Genomic DNA, 6,267 nt, shown 5'->3' on the forward strand with positions numbered 1-6,267 from the left:
GGAAAAATAATTCCGAAAAAATATATGTATTTCTAAAAGGCGCTTTGGAGGCCTCCGCTTTGCAAATACCGATTAACGTGCGTTAATGTCAGCCCGGAGGAGTCTCGGGGGCGGCGGGGTGCTCGCAGCCCCGCTGGCAACTTACTGCACCCCCCTTCCCCCCTTCCCTCTCCCTCGCTCCGGCTAATGCTAACTATCACTTAGGGCAAGTCAAATGTTTGTTTGGGGTTTTAATTGGCTGCGAAATATCCCCGGCGCTGCGGCGTGTTGGGATGGTCCGGTATTGTTGTGAATGGTGGAGCTTCCCCTTCCTCCCCCCTTCCTCCTCCTCCTCCTCCCCCCCTCGGCTCGTGGAGTTTGTGTTTGCATTGCCAAAATGTTACTTTATCTGTCTCCGGAGATTGTTAGCAAATGGCTAGTGTTTGACATTTTGTGGAAAAGAGATGTTTAAATGGATAATAATCCCTTGGTTGTAATTCCCATTTTTGAAGTAATTGGACAAATTCTTCATCTCGTGTTGACTGTACATATTTTTTTCTGGTGTTAATAGGCTGGCAAAAAATATTGCTTGTCTAACTTATTACAAACAATATTTGCTGAGCAAATACTGCCTGCCTTGTCTGAGCTAAGTTAAGCAGAGCAGGAAATTTAATATTTTCAGAGGGGCATTGACAAACTAAGACTTTGGCTTTTGATTTCTGTTTTGTTTGTGTATGAGGGGAAGAACTGAGTTGTCGAGAGAAAGCACCTCGCAAGTCACTTGGTAGGCATGATAACTTGAATTCTGAGTAAATATGAGCAATCCTGGTACCCTCGTTCAACTTTCTTCAACGTGCTGCGCTAGAAACGTGGGCAAAGTTTTTGGGCGCTCCACTACTTTTAGACTTCCTGTCACTTGAGTGTGTATTAACTGTGTTAGAGTAATTGAGGATTGCGTTTGGACGAATGAATAATCCCAAATTTGCCCTGGGATCTCGAACATCTTTCACCCGGACTTTGAGAACCCATTTTGTTTGTGTCTCTTGTCTTGCTCTTTTTTTCCCCAGCCCAAACCTCTTGCCACACAGGCCTCTCTTTTTCTGGCAGCCTCGTGGTCGTTGCGAGTTTGCCACTCGGTCCTGCTCGAGGTGACGTGTGCGGGGGATTTTTCTGAACCAACTTCTGCGAGTCCCGGCGATGGTCCTCTGAAGCCCCACAGAGGATCTGAGGTGGCCCCGAATAGCCCCGGCTGCTCAGCGTCTCGCTTGGGAAATCACTGATGACTTGGCGGTCTACTGTAATATTTGAGTGATGAAATCTTGGTTTGGGGAGCTTGGAGTTGGACACGTTCAAAAAGAGGAATTTAGTCAGGTGTTCACTGAGCAGCGCTAGGTGTGTAATACTGGACTGGAAACATGATTTATGTTAGAGTAGAGATTGGTATTCTTTGGCCTTTAGCGGAGTCATTTCTGGGGTGTTGCCCTAATAGGAAGGCCGGCTCCTTTGCCGACGCAGGACTGATAATGAGCAAGCTATCCGCTTCTGTTTTCCTTCAAAACAGATGCCACAGACCTGTCTGTATTCTTTTTTTTTTTTTTCTTGGGCATGCTCTTACTCAAATACGCATCAGCAGATAGGTCCAATTAAACCACTGAGTCTCTGCTGAGCTGTCAGTGAAGAAAGTAAAATTCATCTTCTTGCAGAGATATTCTACCATGATGAGCATRTTATCAGGAAATAGGATACAAATGATAGTACAGTCCCTCCAGGGCTGACGGGGAAAACTCCACGCTTTTCAAAGGGTATGTGCCTTGTTATCAAATCAACCAAACAGTAACCTTGGTAATAGGGCACATGGGGAGAGAAGGTGACCTTAAACTTCTGCCACCCCAAAGTATGTCTGTGGAGGCACTTCTGCTTTTTCTTAAAAAAATAAAATAAAAATAAATAAAACCCAAAGAACAAGGAGGCACRTCGTATTTGAGGTGCTCTGAAAGCCCTAATAATCACGCACGTTTCATAAATTCCAGTAACGCTGAAAAGGAAGAATACTCTGCATTGTGAGGCTTTTTTGTTCAGAAGCGCAGCACTGTGTTTGACAGTGGGTAATGTCTGGGAGATTTAACGTAGCAGCAAGCGGAGGGGATTATCAAGACAAAACTACTTTAAAGTAACATATGCCCATGTAAACTAGTGAAGCTGCAAGGTCATTTTGCGTAGTGTGGAGCTGTGTGCTGTAGTGTACTTGACTGCAACAGGTGGWTTTCTTCTGGTTTGGAGGAGATTTGCCTTTCAGTGTGTATTTTTTTTTTAAGTACTTAAAATCATCTGTGATGATATTTTGAAAATAATAATTAAAGATCTCCATCTCCATGAAGGAGGAGAAAGAATGAAAGTGAGTTCACAGCCTAGGAGCAGTACTGACCTGAGAAAGTCAGTTTTGTTTAATTTATGATCCTAAAAAGGGCTTTTGTTGCTTATGTGGCAGTTCATTATGATCTGTTCTTGTGTTCTTGTTCTAGCATTGTTTTTCCACTGGATTTTACAGTGATCTGTGACTATGTTTAATAGGCTAGCTAAGCTTTGGGCTTCCCCTTGAAAATTAAATTTCTTTATGATTAGAGGGAATTTTATGGTAGACATTTGGAAGTGGTAAATCTTTTTTGTTTTTCTTTTTATCTAGAAACACTGTGAATTCCCCTTCCTCACTTCAGAAAATTCCTACTGCTGGTGTTCTTGTAAATAAAGGGTGCTATATATATATTCTTCCTACATGCTGAACTGGTGATAAGAGCAGTTAAGGTTGATACTGGAGGACAGCTTATGAAGTTTTTTTTAGCTCTTTGGTGTCAATTTAAGAAACAGCATTCTGGATTTTGGTTTAACTAATGCGGCAATGCTTGCTTTGAAATTTGGTATCTGAAAATACTGCATCTTACTTCTGTGACACTTGTGACTTGACTTGCAGATTCCCCTATCCTAACATCTTTCACATAAAGACATATTTGATTATATATTTTTTTCATTAAGAGCAAAAAGCCCGTCCATTAGCAAACCAGCAGTCTTTCTCTGTGTATAAAAAGTTAAGACTTACCCTTTCCCTTCCTTCCTCTGAATTCTGTCATATAAACCGGGCTTAAACTTGGGTTACATGTAGCTGATTTGTGTGTGGTGTTTTTCTTTTCTTTTTTACACGACCACTGAACATGACTTGGGAGTTAACAGCCTGGAAAGCGAGTTTGCCCTCACCTGCCCGTGCGTGTGAGAGGTGGTCAGCGAGATGGGCAGCCCCTGGAAAACCATTAGATTATCGTGCTGCACCGGAGGGGGCCGGTTCCTGTCCTGTTGGTCAAAAAAGTCAGCAGGCAGAGGAATGGTGGGCTGAAAAATGGGGGATTTCTAGCTGCATTCTGAAATGAATGGTATGGATGTGAGCATGTGTGTATATTCATTACATTCAGATGAAGCTGCTAATTATTCTTGAAGGTGATTGGTGAATCAGAGTGAGAGCATCTAAATGAATGAGTCGGTATTTGAGGGCTCTCTCTGATCATAGCTGTTCCTTTCAAGTATAAAAAACAGYGCTAAAAGGAAACTTCATCAGAATGTTAATGAATGCGATCTTTGAGAGCAATTGTTCTCTCAAAGTAGTTGTAAAGACAAGGGGTTGTGTTTTCTTTTTGGCTTTTGTTTATCAATTTTACAGATTCCAGCAAAGCTTTGGAACGCTGTATGGAAATTTTAACTTTCTTGGTGTGTGTGTGTGTGTGTGTATGTTTTATTTTTTTAGGAATGTTTAGCCTATTTATAGAATCTCTTAGAGAATCCACTTGCAAATGTGCTTTGAGCAATGCATCATGCAGAAGTAGATCCCAGAACTGAAAAGGCAGACCTTGACTTGGTGCACGTCTTGTCGAAATTGGTTGCTGCCCTTGCACTTGAGCAGGGTTGTGGCCCAGCTGCAACTAGTCGCAGACCCGGAGGAGATTGATTAGCACTTTGCCCACTCCCTTACTTTTGTTTTTCCTCAGAAACCTAACAGAGCTAACCTGCAGTTACTTCTTTGCTGTGTGCACTTCAGTGTAGCAAAATTTAGAAAGCATAATGGTGATGGTAAACTTCTGGACAGAATCCATAAGTTCTTCAGCTGTTATCTTGATAAGGCTGTTTTCACATGTGTGTTGTACACTGTGCTGTTACTGTTGCTCTGATTGCTCATTGATAAGAAAACCAGTGTATTTAACTGCAACTTCCTGTTCCAAAGGTTTTGTGCTAGTTCCACTGACCTAGCTATGTAACTCTTAATTTACGATTATGCTGCTCTATATGTTGCACTTGCCTTTTTTTTCCCCATGCTTATGTTTTAAAACAAGTTTCTAGATATTTTCCCCTTAATTATCAAGTGATAGTGCTTTTGAAGGAGAGTTATTCCTTAAAAWTTTTTTTTTTAAGCTCAGGAAAGCTAGTGATTTTTTGATAGTGCTCTAAATGCTTTTTTCCTTTCAGTTTTCTTGAAGGTATTTTAGTCTCAATTGATTTATTCTCCTAGCTGTTGATTTTGCATCTTGTCCACTYGGGTACTTAAGGTATTTTGTTGTTGAAGTAGTAAGAGGTGGTTAAGACAGAGCTACAACAGAGGGATGAGTTCTGGAAAGTCCGAAGTGTCTRCCCATCTCGTACACCGACTGTGGCCGGGCCTAAGTGGAAACTGGATTCCCTGCAAACCACAGCTGGGTGGCACAGCAGTGAGTAAGGCTCTAGCTCTTTGGTTGGAGCTGGGGCTCTTCACCTTGTCAGTAAAACCGGCTGGGGTAGCGAAGGCGCAGCAGAGTCGACGGAGGTTTGTTACCCTGCGAGCGAGTTGCACCGCTGGGGCCGCTGYGTGCGTGATGCAGTACTGCCACCAGCACGGGCAATGCCTGCTTGCCTCGGTCGAGTCACTAGTGTGGTGTTATCAGTATTATTCGTGCCATTTTACATAGCTATGGTTTCCACAGAGAGAGGAAATGGCTTACTCACCTGAGGGCGAGCTCTGAAATGCCTGTGCTTTTTGAAATGCAGGTGAAAATCCCAGCTGAGCTCGGGGGTCCCCCTCATCCTTGCCACAGGAAACATACTGAGTTCTACCTAGTTTGGACCATCTGAGGTCTTATATTTTTAGTCCAAATTACACTTGACCCTATCTCTTTGGGTTTTTTGAAAGACCTCTTATAATCTTGGTTTTTCCAAATGAGTCTCCTTCAGCATAGATGCTCAGCCTTACTTCTGTGGTTTACCTGGGGTAAAACATGAAATGAAGCTTGCTGAAATGTGTCTCCACACAGAAGTGGATCTGACCAGCATGAAAACATTGAGAAGCTAAAAAATATATATATATATAGAGAGAGAGAGAGAGAGACAGAGAAAAGAATACTTCATAATTAAAAACATAGGGTGCTGTGTATTGTACAGGTAAGAATTTCTGATAAAAGGGATATAATAAAATTAGTGKTCCATTTCATCCAAATAATAGATGATGTTGGATCCAATTAGTGTTTGTTTGCAGTAATGCATTTGACTTCTGGTATAGTAACAACTGAAAAGTTTATTGTCCTCCCAATATGTTAATGCGACACTGTTTATTGTTAATCTAAGTTATTTCACAGAATGAGACTGAATATCACAATGATACTTTATGGGAAAATAACAGTGAAAAACTGAGCTCAGGAGGATGAGGTTAGTCTGGCATATTTCACTTTGTTTCTTGGATAGATTCCTGCTTGCTCTGCAGAAGGGCTGATGTATCGCACAACTGTACCTCTTTAAAAATTCATATAGTTAAGGAGATACAATATCCAGAATGTAGACAGTTACATTGATGTAAAGGTACCTAGATTGATCTTGCTTCTTCCTGTGACTTTTTAAGTGTGTGTTTGTGGGTTTTTTTTCTTTTTTTTCTCCCCCTTGGTATCCTTCTGTTCTCTTCCTTTCTGTTTCTTGGTGTGAGCTGTTGAATTGTCTAGGCACAGCTACTGTAGGCTGTTTCCCTCCACATCAGGCTTAACTGGACTTGGTGGGTTTCTGTATATATAGATCCTAAACTGCATGTGAACCTTGGGTGGAGAAAGTGCTATAGAGCAATGCTTATTGCTCCAGCTTCTGTAATGACTGATCTTTGTCATGGTGATATAAGTTGCGAGGGAGCCTTCAAGTAGTTTGTCTTCAGTGCTGCAGCAGGTACTTTAGAGTGAACGGTGTCAGCAAAGCTGAAACACTGTGTCCTGCTCAGTGCAATGCAATATGTTTTTA

This window comes from Apteryx rowi, unplaced genomic scaffold, assembly GCF_003343035.1.
Source record: "Apteryx rowi isolate R43461 unplaced genomic scaffold, aptRow1 scaffold_15, whole genome shotgun sequence".
Classification (NCBI taxonomy): domain Eukaryota; kingdom Metazoa; phylum Chordata; class Aves; order Apterygiformes; family Apterygidae; genus Apteryx; species Apteryx rowi.